This window comes from Pinus tabuliformis, chromosome 1_2 (assembly GCF_031772625.1).
Source record: "Pinus tabuliformis cultivar Carrire ecotype Pingquan chromosome 1_2, CPIR1, whole genome shotgun sequence".
NCBI classification, from domain to species: Eukaryota; Viridiplantae; Streptophyta; class Pinopsida; order Pinales; family Pinaceae; genus Pinus; species Pinus tabuliformis.
This window is the reverse complement of record NC_142298.1, coordinates 309,012,875-309,032,090: the sequence shown is the minus strand read 5'-3', so window position 1 is coordinate 309,032,090 and position 19,216 is coordinate 309,012,875. Positions and strand designations below refer to the sequence as shown.

The 19,216-nt window shown below is 37.1% G+C and overlaps 1 pseudogene; it reads left to right on the top strand.

Annotated features, from left to right (window-relative positions):
* The first annotated feature begins 1,826 nt into the window (after positions 1–1,826).
* On the top strand, positions 1,827–2,561 carry LOC149205584 (putative pectinesterase 53 pseudogene; annotated as a pseudogene).
* The last annotated feature ends 16,655 nt before the right edge of the window (positions 2,562–19,216 follow it).

Genomic DNA, 19,216 nt, shown 5'->3' with positions numbered 1-19,216 from the left:
TTTTAATTGTAAATTTTTTCAGAGTGAAAAATACAATTATTTTTCATTATTTAAATTTTATTTTTGATAAGTATATATAGGACCAAACAAAAATTTTAACCATAAAAAATATAAGGTTTAAACATATGATTCATACATTTTTCTTTTTACTTTTGTTAAATTGTATTTTTGGATAAGTATATATAGAACCAAACAAAAATTTTAACCACAAAAAATATAAGGTTTAAACATATGATTCATACATTTTTTTACTTTTAATTAGGGCAATAGGCGTCCCCTTATTGAAATTAGACACTTTAATCTTTTTGCTAATTAAAATTTTGATCATTGGAATTAGCCACTTTATAAAAAATTTGATCAGATGGTATAACTTGAAAGATGCCAACATATGCTGGTAGTAGCCACTAGGTAAATGAATAAAATGCATTAAGTTAACTTCTTTGTATATTTAAATCAAATATTTAAACCATATTTAAAATATTTTTTTACCAAATTACAATTAAAAATTAATTTAGTCCGACTATTATGACCACCTATAATAATTAATAAAAAATCAATTTAAAACTAAAATTTCAAAACATGATTGGAATTAGAAAACGTCTGCCTCTTCGCATTCTGAAACGTATCTCCATGCCTATTGTGAAACTTATGATCGTGGAAGAGTAAATTAGAGTTCTATGGTTGCTCATGTCCATGCTGCGTCGGTTTAATTGTTACAGTTGGAAAAGACACACCTGTTGTTGTAAGGTAACTCCATCTGTATGTTACTGATAAATGGTGACATGTGTTCATCACTTATATCCAATCCATTTTGACTTCATTCCTTAATGCCTTTACTTGCACAAATAAATATTAGACGATTAATCAACGAATGTAGGATTTTAAATGATAGGTGGGGTTTTACTATTATATAAACCAAGCCGGCCACAATAGAGTTTGTGATTTATCTGTAAATTGTAGAGTCCATGAACTACAATGACAGAGATGGTTCTCGACTAGCCACAACAGAATTTGTGAAATCCAAATTAAGTAGGAGGAAGTTGCAAAGGTTGTGTGTCAAGTTATGTAATAGGAGAAAAGGCATTCCCTCCCAATCACCTTTCTATGAATTTTTTTTTTTTAACTTTCAGTTTTCTATTTTTAGTATTTTTTTATTTTAATTACACATACGAGGCTGGTAGGGTCTTGCTCTCTAAAACAAATTTTTGAACATTAATGTTTTAGTGTGAATTTAGGGTTTTAAATTAGAGTTTCCAAGTGAATAGTGTTTCATCATGTACATTATATTCTTGCTACCGTGGTTGTCGATCAAGCGTATCTGTCACATTCTCATGGACCTTTAGTGCTCAACCATTAGTTTTCAAAAGAAGACCAATGTTGTACCATTAGCTTTGTGAATCCAAGGAGGACTTATTCCATCATTTCTGGTGTAGATTAGGGCATTGTTGCATTTTTCTTGTCAATTGATTTTTTGTTATGAAACAATACCTTTTTTTATAAATAATTCTGCATTTTTGTATGTATCAATTGAATTAAATATTTTATTTTCACTTGTTATGTGATTAAGATTGTTATTAAGATTGTTAGCATGTATTATAAGTACAGGTTTTTAAATTCGGCAAGGTTTGGAAGTTGAGAGGACATAGCTAGAAAGGGAGATCAAACTGCTAAAAGTTGAGAAGCACTACCCTTTTGCATAAGATGTTCATGTTTAAGGGTTTGGTTGAAGATCGAAATTTCTAATATCCCACTTAAAATGAACTTATTTAAACAATTTAATCAAAATATCACAGATATGTGTTTATTGCTACAATTGGTTTGGTTAGATGATTCATGCTGTGATTTTTCATGCGCAGGACACTTTGTGTGACCACGCTCGTTGCCATTATTTTAAACACGGTTACATCGAAGGCTCCATCGATTTCATCTTCAGCAAAAACCTTTCCCTCTATGAGGTAATCACTAACTGATATCGTCCCTGAAAAGCCGAAGGGTTCGTTCAATAAAAAAAACCCCTAATCTTGGCCCATTGATCATTTACCCAAGGGTGCAATTTGCACAAAATTTGTGATACCTAGGGCGTAGTGACAACGCAGAAGCAGGAGAAATCGGATGACCACACAAGGTTTGCATTCTTGAGATCTAAGGTAACGAGGTCAGGAGCTTTCTACTTGGGGCAGACGTGGGGATCCTTCTCCCTGGTGATTTTAGCTTACACTTATATGGACGCCATCATTCTGCCCACTAGATGGCATGACATGGGAGACCCCAAAAGACAAACCTGGGTATTATAGATTTCACCCAATTCATTGATTTTCAAATATCCTAATGAATATCTTTCAGATAAATCACATCATTAATTTTTGTTAATCTTTCACATCATTAATTTTCGATCCAGAACTATGTAATGTAGTTCATCATCTAAACATTCTTGTGTTTTTGAACTTTGCAGAACTGTGTTTTATGGGCAGTATAAGTGCATGGGGCCTGGAGCAAACTTCTCTGGTCACGTTTCTTGGTCCAGAGAACTGACAGATGATGAAGTCAAGCCCTTCCTTTGACTTAGCTTTCTTGATGGACATAACTGGATTAATTTGTAGATTCTTTATTTCTACTAGTAGCAAGTGATTCATTTTCATGTCACACAAATATTACCAGAGCATATTAGTAATTTTCCCAACATTCATGGATGGTGTAAACTATTCAGTGTTTCAGCTGTGTGAATGTATATATGTATATAGTTTCCCGCTTTCTCTCCATAATATTTTTGCACCATCAATGGAAATATGATCATACCACCAAAAGCTTCCACTCCTTTTGCCCAAAATAAAAGGATTTTTCTAGAATGTGAAGTTTTATGAAGAATTAATAAAGTTGCATGGCTTCATAGATTTCAAATGAGAGAAAGAACAGGACACCACGTCCATTGTAGCACATGTGAACTTGAAATTTTGAGATTTAAAAAATATTCGTTGGTTCGTTTCAACTATCAATATAGAATCACGCAGAGACATAAACAAGATGTTGAGCACTTCGTTCTCCGAAAGGTTGCTTCTTGTCAGGTGCTTTCCATTATTTTTCAATGGAGAAACCTCTGATGGTGAAAGGTAGTGTAGTGTTTGTTTCTCGTGACAAAGCACTCAGCATCAAATTGAAGTGAAGCAATCCAATCAAACATTGCAATGGTTTATAAAAGTTTGTTGCAGCCTTCAAATCAACTTTTGCGGCTATTTCAAAATACTTACATGATAATTTTAAAAAATAATTTTGGCGCTATTTAAAAAATATATTAAATTATAATTTTATTTTAAGTTAATAATTATAAAATATTTTAATATAAACTATATATACATATATTTTAAAAAACATCTAACTTTTTTTTTCACAAAGTCGGTTGCTGTATTAAATTCTGAAAAGAAAAAAGAGGGAGATTGAACTCCTGAGGTACATGATATGCCATGAAGTGCAAGGAGCAGAGGAGTTACAGGTTGGACAAAAATCCTCCTTAGTCCTGCCTTTTTTGGCTTTGAGGAAAACTAAACATAAGTAGATTCTTACATACTAAAGCAACAAAAAACAACATTTGCAAAACATAGCTAAACTATATTAATGTGACTGATGTGTTGCACTGTGGATTCTTCCGGATTGTCATCTACACCGACTTGCCTAGCGCTTGAGGAGCTTGTGGCAACTGCATTGCGCTTTTCCATCATATATTTCAGTATTTCGATGGACTCTTCCGCATGGCTGCACCTGTTAGATAAGTTGTTGAATTGCTCATGTAGTGAGGAAATCCTGTGCAGAAACAAATTGATATCAGCTTGCTACTTTTTGTTGATGATGCGATTTTAGCTGTCGATCTTTGCATCCAAGAGCTTCTGATGAACTCTTGTTTTCTCCAACTCGGCTTGAAGATCTGCACAATGAAGACAGTCCTTGCTCCGAGCCATTTTTGCAAAAAAAAGGATGTAACCGAGAGAGCTGGGAAAACGAAGTCACGGTTGTGAACCGCTGCGCTTGAAGGTGGACTGTAGAAGTAATAAAAGACACAAAGGGATAAGGAGAAACCAAAGGTTCTAAGCTCATATGAGAGTCAGAGCCAAAAGGAAAAGGCGAGGGCCTCAAGGAAGAAGGATCGATCCGGGATTGCAGAGAGACAGGGAAGAGGGAGGGCAGTGTGCAACAAGAGAGATGGGTGGAATATATAGAGAGGCGGGGACGACGAGGGGCTGTCACAGGATAGGAGGAAGGAACAGAGGAGGGGCACGGGAAATCATGGGCCCAGTCCTACGTAGTCAGAAGGGTATGGTCGATTAGAAATAAGTCGGCTAGATTACTGATGGAGGTCGTGGGAATGAAAGTTTCGATAATGTGCCAGATCCCAAAGCGGATCTTGATCTTGTTGCAGATTTGAAGGACCTGTAGCCAATTCCATCTATCAGAGCTTTGAGATTTGCTACAAATCGCACTTATACGAATAGATATCTTGGTCATGGTAAAGATTGCTGAGTCTCCTCAGCATTGCATAGAAGGCTGCCCATTGGCCGGTCGCAAGCCTTGTTGGTATGGGTATCAGCTTGTTTATTGAGAGAGCGTAGGATATGAAGGAAACACAAATTTGTCATTGATTGATGTAAAAATTGACAGCGTTTAATGATCTGTTGTAGGAGAACATTAGGGGATTCCTTGTTCTGAGCCATTAGACTGATAACCACCACCGAATCTCCAAAAATTTTTGCTGTACCTATACCAAGTTTGTTGAGTTGGATGAGCCCTTGATATAGGGCCAAAGCTTCTGCCCTATTGTTGGAAATTTGCCCAAGTCCCCATTCATAAAAGAGAATGCGATCCCCGTTGGCATTGAAGATGACTCCCCCTGCTCCTGCAATTCCAGGATTTGACTTTGAAGCTCCGTCGAAAAATAGATAATAGCTGTTGCAGTTTTTTAACCATATTGCAAACTCATCATCCTTTAATCTAATTTTCCATCTGTGGGGATCCTTGCTATGCCGGTCTTTAGCTACATTGCCATTCTGATTGCTATTATTTTTATCCAGTAAGTAACCGATAAAATTCCGTTCTTCAACACTGAGCATAGTGATATCTATGTTGCTTTGATTTTTGGCGGAAATGGTTTCTAGGGCAAGGCTCCTTGCCTTATTGCAGAGAGTTCTTATGGTCGAATCCTTGTCCTTGAATACTTTACGATTTCTAGCCAGCCAAATGTTCCATAACATAGTGTAGGGAAGGGTATCCCAGACCCTTTTCACTATGTTGTTCTTCTTTTGCTGCCAGGGAAAATTATTTTTCCAATGGTGGATAACTTCTCCTATGGAGTTCTGATTATTCCAAGGGATATTGTCAATATGGGATAAATTTTTCCAACAGGTGATGGCAAAGGGACAGGCAATGAAGAGGTGTTGTATGGATTCTTTGGCAGCTTGATAGTTGGGGCAGCGAGAAGGGCCACTGATGCCCCTCTTTTGCAAATTATCTGCAGTGAGGATTTTCCCCTTTAGAAGGGTCCAAATGAAGAATTTAATTTTTGGAAGGGCCTCGGATTTCCAAACCATTTTCTAGTGATTCCATATGGGCGTAGGATAATTGCTGTTGCAGATGTGTTGGTGGGTAGCTTGAACAGTGTAATTTGATCCAGTTGGATCCCATCGAAATCCATCTAACTCATTCTTTTTTATAGGAGCTTTACTGTGGATATGAGATTGAAGAATGGATAAGCTTGCTCTGAGGTCATTGGGGATGGCTGGAAAGGACCACCCTTGCCACAAATGGGAATGTGGATCCCAGAAAGAGATTTGATCCAGATGATGGATGCCTATGTTATCAAAGAGAGGATAGGATTGATTCCATCGTGATTGTTTATTGGTTGCTGTCCCATTATCTTATCAGCTCCAATATTAATATTGGCTCCTCCCTTGGGGACTTTAGAAATGTTCTGAGCCATGAAAGGTATTGCTCTTTTACATAAACGCCATATTTTAGAAGAGTCTCTGATAGGAATATCTTGGTCAAATAGCTGCTGTCTGGGGAAGTTCAAATATTTAACTTCCAACACCCTTTTCCACCAGGCAGAAAGACCGGTTATAAATCTCCAAGCAATCTTACCTCCGAATGCAAGGTTTAGGAATTTGGGGGATCTGATACCAAGACCTCCTCGGTCTTGGGATTGAATAACCTACTTCCAATTGACCAAATTGAATTTCTTTTTGTCATTTTTCCCTCCTTGCTAGAGAAATTGGCGGAGGATGACTTCCATTTTATAATGAAAGGAAGCTGGAGCTTGATGAAGTGAGAATTGATATAAAGGCAGAGAAGAAATACCTGATTTAAGAAGGATGAGGCGACCAGCTAGATTGAGCCAAATGGATCCCCATTGCTGCACTTTTCTCTTCACCTTGTCAATGACAGTGTCCCAAGTTTCTGCCTTCAAAGGTCCTAGACTCACTGGCATGCCCAAGTAGGTGAAGTGAGTCCAGTCATAGTTGCAAGAGACTCCAAAGGTATTGGCAATATTGTGAATGACCTGAGCTGTTGTATTCCATCCATAAATGCAACTTTTCAGCTGATTGACCAGACCGCTAGAGTACCTCATATATTTATCTAAAAGAGTCTTGAAGCGCTAAGCTATTGTGATGGAAGCTCCTCCAATTAGCAAGGTGTCATCGGCAAATTGCGAGTGGTTTATATTCTTGACTCCATTCCCAAATTTAATTCCTGTGATGAGGCCCACCCTACGGTTGAAATCCAGTGCTTTACTAAAGGATTCAGCCATCAGAATAAAAAGATAAGGAGAAAGAGGGAAACCTTGTCTGAGACCATGTGAGGATTGGAAAGCTTCACCTGGTCTACCGTTAACAAGAGGAGAAATCCAGGGTCCAGATATGCAAGCTTTGATGAGGTTTAGAAAGGCCGCATCAAATCCCATCTTCTTTAAGACAACTATGAGGAAGGAGTGTCTTACTCTGTCAAAAGCATTGGCCAGATCAAGTTTGAGGATGAACCCTTTCTCATTTCTAGATTGACTCGAATGAATGGCTTCTTGAACGAGGAGAATGGAATCAGTTATTTGTCTATTGGCCAGGAACCCTCCTTGGTTTTCAGAGATAAGAGAGGGGAGAAGGGGTTTAAGGCGGGTAGCAAGGATTTTGGTCAGAATTTTGTAGGAAGAATTGCAGAGGGAAATGGGTCGGAAACGAGAAAAGGAAGCGGGGCGATTTTCTTTGGGAATGAGAGCAAGATGAGTGGCATTGGTATATCCTCCTATTTTACCCTTTCACTGGATCCATCTGAGCATTTTTGTCAAGTATTTTTTAATTACTCCCCAGAAAGCTCGATAGAAACAAATGGGAAAGCCATCAGGGCCTGGAGCTTTATCAGGCTGGAGAGTCCAAATCGTTCTTCTGATTTCCTCCTCATCAATCTCCTTGTTCAAGCTGTCATTCATTTCCTTGTTGATTCCATTAGGAAGATATTGGAGTAGATCTGCATAGTCCTCTTCTCCTTTTGTTTCAGTTAGAAGATCTCTGTAATGCTCTGTGGCAGCCTTTCGAATGGCCTCTTGTGTGGTTTGCTGGTTGCCCTCAGCATCTAAGATAGAGCTTACATTGTTCCTAATTTTTCGTGCAGTGGTTTATTTGTGAAAGAAAGTTGTGTTCTTGTCACCCCCTTGCAACCAAAGTTGCCTTGACTTTATTCTCCATTTTAATTCCTCTTCTCTATTTGCATGACACAGCTGTGAGTAGAGGTTGCTTTCTTGTTCCTTATTCTCCTGGGAGAGGTCGTGCTCTTCTATTGTTCTTTGGATACAGTCTAGATTATTCTTGATTTCCTTTTTAATCTTCTCGGGCTCCTTATAACTAGTTTTTGCCCATTCTTTGATAGCCTGCTTGGTTCTTCTTTGTTTGGTTTCCCAAATGAAACCAGGAGACCCTTCAACGTGTTGATTCCAAGTATGTTGAACAATCTCTTTGACTGCTGGGATACAGTTCCAGAGGGGGCTATATTTAAAAGGAATGGGTCCAAGGGGGCAGTGGGTTTCCAGAGTGAGGGTTATAGGGTAGTGATCAGAGGCTGAAAAAGGAAGAATGCTAGCATACCCCACAGAGAAGGTAGAGAGAAACGATACATTAATTAAATCATGTCCAACCTTTCCATTATGTTACCTATGCCCAGCCTGCGATTTCTCCAAGTATACCTTCGATTTTTTGGAGCCACATCCATGAGATCGTGGTCTTGCATGATATTTTCCAAACGAATTCTGAAGGGATCAGGGGTGAAGCAACCTCCTTGTTTTTCATTGGCATGAAGTATAAGATTAAAGTTGGCTCCCAAAATAATATTAGAGTTTTCTTCGCCATTGATGCTAGCTTTAAGATCATCCCATCATCATTCCTTTTCTCTGAAGTGATTGGGAACGTAAATATTATATATAATTGCAATCTGATTGTCTACTCTGTTTTCCAAAAGAGTTTTGATCCAATGTTGATGTAAAGATTCTGATCTGCAATTCTATTTGCTTTGATTCTAGAGTTTGGCGATTCCTCTAGATGCTCCTCTTGATTCACTGATACTGCCTTTGTACTGCTTGTCTTGTTCAACAATTCCTCTCATTTCTTGCTGGCCTTGCTTTGTTTCCTGAATCAAAAAAAATTCTGGTTTCTCACTGTGTATAAGATCTATGAGGGCTGAAACCTTGGAGGGGTGCCCTAATCCCTTGCTATTCCAAGTCATCATTGGGTATTTGGGTATGGGAGGTTCTCGCCCCCCTTGATCCTTATGAATTGTTTCTTTATCATATTGCCCCAGGATGTAAGATTCTATGGGATTTTGGGTGCCCATTTCTATGTCTTTCTGAGCATTCTCATCTCTATGTTGCTTGGCCGATTTCCTACCTGGCCCAGGTTTCTTATAAGATTCACTAGTAGCTCCCTAGTCTTTGGAGGAACTCCTAGTAATTCTGAGAAGGGGAGGATCAAGTGAAGCCTAAGATGAGATGAGCAGGGGAGGAGAAGATTCAGTAGCTTCGGATTGAATCAAGGGAGGGGGAGAGGGATCCTGGGGAGGAATTTAAGGGGGAGATAGGACCAGAAAGGGGTTGGATGAATAGGGGAGGGATGGTTGATCAAGAGGGGAATGGGCAGATAAGATAGGGGAGGAAGGAGAGGGGCGAGATGCATTAGGTGCCGAAGGGCCTGTTTCAAGGGGGGCTTTGGACGAGGAGGCCGACTTCTTTTTTTTTACAATTTCCCATTGTTCTTCTTGTACGTTGTTCTCTGCATCAACAAGTTTAGTAAAACAATTGGCAAAATGGCCATATTCATGACATACCTTACATTTGAATGGTATCTGCTCGTAATCCAGCTACTGGATATGGCTCCACTGGTCCACTTTAAGTTTGATGGCTTCAGGGAATCCTTTGCCAAGGTCCACTTCAACACAAATCCGTGCACAAGCCTACATATTTTCTTTCAGTTCACTGCGATCAATATATTTTCCGATTGCATTCTTGATAGCACGCACCGAATCATCTCGCCAGTAGTGAAGAGGGAGGTGAGGGAACCGGACCCAAACTGGAACAGCACTAGGGACATCAAGTTCAGGGTCAAAATCCGGGGTCCATTTATTGAAATACAGGCCTCTGGAATCCATGAAATACGGCCCGTTTCTGAATATTAAATCCTTATCTTCTTTGGATTCTTCCTTTCCCACAAAATCTAATGGAGATTTTTCCTTGAATTTTGTCGGACCAATTTCTTTCAACCCATCTTTGCACAGTTTTTGGAGTTGGCCAGAGACCTATAAATTGACTGATGAGACCTTTTTCTGCAAGTGACAGTGCAGCCATGCGAGGAAGGGTTGGAGGCAAGTGAACTTCTTGAAGCACATCTAGCTTCTTGATGAACTTAGATAGTGCTGGGCGAGGACGTTGCAGAGGAAGAGATTTCACAAGATCGGAGAATGCTTGTTGGGGATCAGCTACCTCCGGTAGAGAATTCGGAGGGGCCATGGCAGGAGGCCAAAGGCCTAGACAACCGCATTGATGGAAGACCTAGCACGCGCAGCAGCGTTCAGCGGGAGTTGGGTAAGTATTGATGATATGAATATTTTCCCCAAAAAAAACATCTAACCTTACACCACAAAGAATCAATATATAAATTGTACGAATCATTTTAAAAAAAGTAGACCACTGTTACGATGAATGAGTGAATCATAAGAAATTGTACCATTGCGATATGGTGAATCATGGAAAAAAAGTACAATCTAAATGTTTTGAATTATGAGACTAAAACGAAGATTAACCCATTTATTGAATGTATCTATTATGGAAATTTATATAAATTGTACAAATCATTAAAAAAAAAAAGTAGACCACCGTTACGATGTGTTATCACTCAGGGTGTCCTTAAGCTCCAGAAAAGGATACGGCCGAGGTAACCACAGACCAACTTTGGACCGCAGGTTCTAGCCAACCTGCAATCAGTGAGGGCTCTCCCTTCTAGATTTAGCTTTGTTGAAAAGGATTTTAGGCTAGGTTTTAAGTTCAGAGGGTTTTTGTTTTGTTTTTGGTGGGAAAATTGATGTTTTCAGACAGAGAGGCAAGGCATAGTCTGGAAGTTTCAAACCATTGGGCGTGGAGTCGAGGAGGGGAACTGCTGGAGCATTTCTTCGGTCACAAGAGAGGGAAAATGGAGCAAGATAGCTGCGCATGAAACAATATTTCAGGTTTAAATGATGGAAAGAATGCTAAGCAATGAGAGGCAGTTAAGAATCTCTCAATCAGCTTAACAGATGGGGGTAACAGAGCTCTACCTAGGGGCAGTAAAGAATCCCTAGATAATTGGCAAACACAGGTGAATCGGGGTAAATATGAGCCCGAGGGAATTCACATTCATAACCAATTCATTCAGAGGAAAACATAAAGAAACAACAGAAATTGAGCATAGAGTGTACTTAAACAAATTCTAAGCTATTCTTTCTTTCTGCTATTTAGATAGTGGTAAACAATAAACAGAGGTAAGATGCACTTATTGCTTCAGACTGCAGCACAAGAATTCCATCTTCATATCTCCAAAAACATTCATTTACAACAGACAGTTTGCTCTCCAAGCTTTCAGCAATCTTTGATTATAGAAAAAACTCAGGTATACAATGCGAGTCTCTAGTGAAAATTCTCAATTTTCCAACCCTTGTAACAATGTAGAGGGCGGTATATATAGGGAAAAACTCTCTACAACTGCTTTTATTACAACTTGACCTAAACAGGTCTGAAAGAAAGATGATTACTTAACCTAATCCTATCCAGAAATAAATGCAAAAAAATATCTCGGGCTGCGCTCAGGGCTGCCGTATCAAAACTGAGTAAATGATGTAGTCCTTGGCGGCTTGGTGCAGTGTTTTCTGCAATAAATGTGTATGGGTTTCTGCTTCTTTGCTGTCTGTCTGCATTTAAAGCTTTAACTGTGATTTGAGGGCAAGGATGGGCTTACGCCTCTTGATTTGACTTTCTGGGGGGCTCATCAATGTTCAGGTGCTTCGAGCCCCTAAAAAATCTTGACTGATACTCTTTGGCTCTTCTTCTTCCTCTGATACTCTTTGACAATAAACTGGGCCGTTGTTTTCCTTTGTTGTGGGTCTAATCACAAATTAATGGCCATTGTTCGACCTTTGTTTCCTCTAGAACTGTCTTCTGCTCCTTTTGGCAAGCTTCGCGAAGAAAAATGGGTCATTTGACGCCTTTCTGGCTTGCTGGGGGCTGCAAAATGAAAAGATTCCCTAAAGATTCCCCATTCAGGCCTAATTTATCCAGCGATGAGCGATTTGGCACAAATCGCTCATCAAAAACTGCCTCAGAAACTGATTCTGGGGCTCCGGAGTGCGATTTTCGCCCTTCGCGCCAAAAAAGTGATGATGATGTCAGCATGACGTCAGTGATGGGACCTTGTACGGCGGGTGACGTCAGCGATGACATCAGCATGATGACATGGCAGGATGACGTCAGCATGATGACGTCATCACGTACGGAGGTGACGTGGCAGTACGGCGGCTCTGAAGATGTGGCAGGACACGTGGCAGGTGACTCGGCAGTACAGTGGCAGGAGGGCCACGCAGGCAGATGACGTGTCATGGTGACTGGGCAGGGGGGTGACGCAGGCAGGTGACGTCACCAGGCAGGGGGTGGTTTCCGGTTTTGGGGCGCACCGCCTTTGGGCATGAGCGGTTTTGTCAGAGGGGGCTCCGCCACAGCCCAGGAGGTGACGCGTGGCGGGAGTACGGCGGCAATACCGCCCATCTCCCGGACGCTAACCTTCGGGCGTTTCGGAGATGGGACGGCCCGTCAACCGTTGATCTGGGCGCACGACGATCGGACGGTTGGCGGGAAGGGCGAGGCGACGGCGGGTTAGTGGGCGGGGATATTCGCGGGAATATCCCGATTTAAATAATGCGCGGCGGGGGTTTTAGACTTAGGGAAAGTGGGTTATGGGGTCTAAAATGGGCGGGTTAATGTATTTACAGTTGGGGCTTAGGGATAAGGGGTAAAACATGGGTTTAATGCGCGCGGGTTTAACGATTTATGCCCAAAACTTAAGGTAAGGGGGCGGAAAAGAGGGTCTTTGAGGGTTTTTAGGGCTAGGGGAGAGGTTGTTAGCATGACCAGGTGTCATCTAACTCCTGCTATGACTCGGATGGGCTAAAAATAGCCCCAGGTGGACCATTTTTTCCCGGACTTGGAAAAAATATGGCTATATTGCCAGGGAGGGGATATTTACATAGGGGAGTTTTATATACATTCTTTTAGTAGGGGAAAGGGGAAGACTGATAGGGAGTTATATAGTAGAGTTAGTGGTTAATATGGTGATGATAAACAGGCGCTAAGGTCAGGGACCTTAGGCTAATTTTGGGGAAAAGAATTTGAAAAGAAATAAAATCCTTGAGTGAAGCAGATCTTCACCAAGGCAACTGATATGGATGATGATGAAACTAAGAGGAATCAAGCAGATCTTGACCTCTTTGGGAAGTTAGTAAGTGACTTAGGGAATTAGAAGAAGGGGGAGTTAGTGATGTCCACCTTTGAGCTCCTTTGAATGAAAATTGCCTGCACTGTGATCCGGAAAAATATACACTTAGTAACACAAAATTGATCATAAGTCATCTTTCTGCAACCTCTCAGCTACCTACCCAGCCTACTCACCTAACATTTTTTTCTTCTTTTTTTGGTTTGGGTGCACTTAGACTTGCAGACCCAGATTTACAATTTTTCTTTTGAATGTTTCCTATCTAGCTCTACACTTATTTCTGCCATGGCCCAGATTAAACAGTTGGGTCCCTTTGATTCTCTACCTATCTACAAATCTGCCAAGATTAAACTGTTTGGTCAGATGCATTCTCTATATTCTAAAACAGGAAATTGAAACCTAGGGAGACCAAGATTAGACTGTTTGGACCTCCCTTAAATGAAAACTCTTCAAAACTAGAACAACTCATCAAAATTGGAATCAGCAGTGGCATTTGGACTAGCACACTTCATGGCTTTCTTCTTTGGTCTCTTCTGGAAATATGGAACACTGCAGCTTGCAAAGTATGACATATTTGGCATGTAAAAATGTCAATCATGAAAGATGAAACCCTGTTGCAACAGGAGGCTAACACGATGAATGAGTGAATTATAAGAAATTGTACCATTGCGATATGGTGAATCATGGAGAAAAAGTACAATCTAAATGTTTTGAATTATGAGACTAAAACCAAGATTAACCTATTTATTTAATGTATGTATTATGGAAATTTATATTATTAATTAAAAAATAATAATAGATGAGATATAAAAACATAATGGAATGTTGTTCATATCTATTTTGTTTTAATTATCTCTCTAGGTAAATATGTGTATTTCGAAACTTATAAATTTTAGGATTTTTATTTTATAAATACAAAATCGTAGATGAATAAAATTTAATAAAAAAATATTTTTGGTCATTTTTATTTATAAAAATATCAAATTAAATTTTAATTTTAATTTTGATAACTAATAACTAATGATAACTAACATCATCAAAATGTTATATTACATTGTAATTTATCAAATGTTGCAATGAAACATTGAAAAATGAGGAGACTACACTAACGTTGTTCAAACATAATCTCCTTTTAATATTATTAATTACTATTAATAATCAAACATATTCAATCACATTAGTCAAATATAGACAAACACATTCAAATCAAGTCAACCATTAGTCAAACATAGTCAATAGCCTCTTCCAATAGCCAATAAATATAGTCAATGTTGATATAAATGTGTCATTATTAATGTGTTGATGATTTGTCATGTTTCAATGGTTTATAGTGTATTATTATTAATGTATTCATATTAATTTTTTGTATTGATGTCTTAATGGTTTACAATGTGAGTTGTCTTTAGTGTGACTTTTTGGAAGCTTTTACAATGGATTTTTCCTGTCTAATTTCTCTAAAATCACGCAATAATTCATTGAAATCACAAGTTTGATGGGTGACCCCTGCACAATAGAAGTGCACCAGGGTTTTTCAGGGTGTTGAATCCATATATACAGTAAAAAAACTAGTTTAAATAACACAAATCAAGATTTCACCACAAAATTTTCCACCGGATTCCGGCACCAAAAACTCTAAAAAGTTGCACTAAAGACAAATCCTTTACAATGTGGTTCTTATATTGAATCTTGTTTATGTTTATTATTATTGTTTTGTATTATTGCATTATTTGCGTTTATAATATTGATGCCATGGATTTAGGGCTTAAGGGGTTTAAAATATTTAATATGACATATATTCTCTCATTTTCAAAGCCAAACACCGCGAGCCTTGTCGAATGTTGTGTTATAATTGTCTTGCCTTATGTTGGTAAAATATTAATTGCTAGGGCTTATTAATCGTTTGAGTTTTTAATATTAGTTTGTCGGGTTTATTGGTTGCTTGAGTTTATTAATCATTTTATTTTATAATATTAATGCCTTGGGTTTATAATATTAATAATACACTGGGTTTATTCATCCCCTGTATTTATAATATTAATAATCCCTTCGATTTATAATAATAATAATCCCTTCGGTTTATTAAACCCCAATATTAAGGGTTTAATCCATTAGGTTTATATTGTTTATCCCTTTAATTTATTTATTCTTGGAGTTTATAATACTAAGCATCTCTAAGGTTTATTGATTGCTTCGGTTTATAATATTAATAATCATGTGAGTTTATCAATTTTTTGTGTTTAGAATATTAATTCCTAGGCTTTATTAATCTCTTGGGTTTTTAATATTGATCCTTGATTCTTGATCCCTTAGGTTTTTAATATTTATTCCTTGGGTTTATAATATTAAACAAATGGTGTACTAGTTCCTTGGGTTTACAATATTAATAATCCCTTGGGTTTATTAATCCCTTCCTTTTAAAATTTTAATTCTTAGGGTTTATTAATCTCTTTGGATTTTTATATTAGTTTCTTCACTTTATTGATTCCTCCGGTTTATTAATCGTTTAGATTTATTAATCCTTTGTGAGGTTTATTGTTTCCCTTGCGTTTAGTATTTCCTTGGGTTTATAATATTAAACACTTAGGTTTATTTGTTCTTTAAGTTTATCATATTAATAATTCCTTGCGTTTATCATTTAATCCCTTGGGTTTATTAATCCCAAATATTAAGGTTTAAATAATAGTCCTAAGCTTCAATATTAATCCCTTTAGTTTATTAACCTGTTGGGTTTATAATATTAACAATCCCTAGGGTTTATTGATCCCTTGGGTTTATAATATTCATAGTCATGTGGGTTTATCAATGCTTTGGGTTTAAATATTTTTCCTAGGCTTTATTAATCCCTTCTATTTTTAATATTGATCCCTTGCATTTTTGGGTCCCTTGGATTTCTAATATTTTTCCCTTGGGTTTACTAATTCCTTGGGTTTATAATATTAAATGCTTGGGTTTTTTCATTCTTCAATTTTATAATATTAATAATTCCTTTGGTTTATCATTTAATCCCTTGGGTTTATTAATCCCCTCAGTTTAAAATATTAATTCCTAAGGTTTATTAATCGTTTGGGTTTTTAATATTAGTTTGTTGGGTTTATTGATTCCTTGGGTATATTGATTGCTTGGGTTTATTAATCATTTGTTTTTATAATATTAATACCTTGGGTTTGTAATATTAATAATGCCTTGGGCTTATTGTCCGCTTGGGGTAGCTCAATTAGCAATGGTCATGGAAATGAAGTCTCACTGGACTGGAAGTCTTGGGTTCAAATCTTGTGCTATCCCCACGATCGGGGTGAAAAGTTGGACATGATGAAGATGTAGTCCTACAACTTTACAAAAAAAAAAAATGCCTTGGTTTTATTGATCTCTTGTATTCATAATATTAATAATCCCTTGGTTTTATAAAGCTCCAATATTAAGGGTTAAATATTAGTCTAACTATTTATGATTATCTCAATATCACAATAGATTAATCTAATATGGAAATAAACCATGGTCAACCATGTTTATTTTAGGGTTTATAATAGTCATGTCAGGGTTTATATACCTTGGGTTTATAACTTTTATCCCTTAGGTTTATTATTCCCTTGGGTTTATTGATCTAAGGGTTCATATTCCTAGGGTTTAATATTATTCAACAATGGTCAACGATAATCAACCATGTTCAACCATGCTCAACCATGGTCCAACGTCTCATTGTGACAAGGATTGTCTCAATATGAAAAACAACCGTGCTCAACCATGTTTATTTTAGTATTTTTAATATTACCTTAGGGTTTTTATACCTTGGGTTTATAATATTAGTCCCTTGGGTTTAATATTATTCCCTTGGGTTCATAATCCCTTAGGGTTTTAGTATTAATACATTGGGTTTATTATTCCTTTAGGTTTATAACATCAATCCCTTGGGTTTATTATTAGGTTTAAAATATCACTCATAGTCAACCATTGTCAACCATAGCCAACCATGGTTGAATGTCGCATTGTGCTAAGGATTATCTCACCATGAAAATAAACCATGTTTTTCCCCAAATGAAAATAAACCATGTTTATTTTAGTATTTGTAATATTTATAATAGGGTTTACTAATGTTAGGTTTATAATATTAGTCCCTTGGTTTTAATATTATTCCCCTTGCTTCATAATCCCTTGGGGTTTTAGTATTAACCTTGGGTTTAGATTTTCCTTGTGTTCATAATATCAATCGCTTGGGTTTATTATTAACTTGGGTTTATAATATCAATCATGGTCAACCATGATCAACCATAACCAACCATGGTCAGCCATGGTCAATCATGGTCGGATGTTGCATTATGACAAAATTTGTCTCCATATAAAAATCATGGACAATCATGGTCATGATGGTCAACCATGTTTTATAGAATCAAACATGGTCAACCATGGTCAATCGTGGTCAAACATGTTTGAACGTCGTGTTGTGACAAAGATTGTCTCGATATGAAAAGCAACCATGATCAACCATGGTCCAAAGTAGTATCGTGACAAAGAATTTCTTGATATGAAAATAAACCATGGTCAACCATGGTCCAACATGACATTGTGATATGGATTGTCTCAATATGAAAATCAACCATGGTCAATCATGTTTATTTTAGTATTTATAATATTTATCTTAGGGTTTATATACGTTGGGTTTATAATATTAGTCCCTTGGGTTCATAATCCCTTTGGGTTTTAGTATTAATCACTTGGGTTTGTTATTCCCTTGGATTTATAATATCAATCCATTGGGTTTATAATATTAACCATGGTCAACTATGGTTAATCATAGCCAACCATTTCCAACCATGGTCAAACCATATGGATATGGAAATCAACCATGGTCCAATGTTGCATTATGACAAAGATTGTCTTGATATGAAAATCAATCATGGTCAACCATGGTTAACCATGGTCCAACATTGCATTGTGACAAGGATTGTATCTATACGAAAATCAACCATGGTCAATCATGTTTATTTTAGAGTTTATAATATTCATGTTAGGGTTTATATACCTTGGGTTTATAAATTTTATCCCTTAGATTTATTATTCCATTGGGTTTTTAATATCAATCCCTTAGGTTTATTGATCTAAGGGTTCATATTCCTAGGGTTTAATATTATTCAGCAATGTTCAACCATAATCAACCATGTTCAACCATGGTCGAAAGTCGCATTGTGACAATGATTGTCTCAATATGAAAATCATTCGTGCTCAACAATGTCTATTTTAGTATTTATAATATCTATCTTAGGGTTTTTATACCTTGGGTTTATAATATTAATCCATTGGGTTTAATATTATTCCCTTGGGTTTATTGTTCCTTTAGGTCTATAATATCAATCCCTTGAGTTTATTATTCCCTTAGGTTTATAATATCAATCATGGTCAACCATTGTCAACCATGGTCAATCATGGGGTTTTAGTATTAATCCCCTGGGTTCATAATATCAATCCCTTAGGATTATTATTAACTTGGTTTAAAATATTAATTCCTAATATTTATTAATCGTTTGGGTTTTTAATATTAGTTTGTTGATTCCTTGGGTTTATTAATCATTTGTTTTTATAATATTAATGTCCTGAGTTTATAATATTAATAATGCCTTGGGTTAATTGATCTCATGTATTTATAATATTAATCATCCATGGGTTTTATAAAACCCCAATATTATGGGTTAAATACTGGTCCAACTATTTATGATTATGTCAATATCACAATGGATTAATCTAATATGTAAATCAACCATGGTCATCCATGGTCAACCATGTTTATTTTAGGGTTTATAATAGTCATGTTATAGTTCAGATACCTTGGGTTTATAATTTTTATCCCTTAGGCTTATTATGCCCTTGAGTTTGTAATATTAATCCCCTGGGCTTATTGATCTAAGGGTTCATATTCCTAGGGTTTAATATTATTCAACAATGGTCAACCATGGTCCAACATCGCATCATGACAAGGATTTTCTCAATATAAAAATCAACTGTACTCAACCATGTTTATTTTAGTGTTTTTAATATTTATCTTACATTTTTTATACCTTGGGTTTATAATATTAGTCGCTTGGGTTTAATATTATTCCCTTGGGTTCATATCCCTTGGGATTTTAGTATTAATACTTTATGTTTATTATTCCTTTGGGATTATAATATCAATCCCTTGGATTTATTATTCCCTT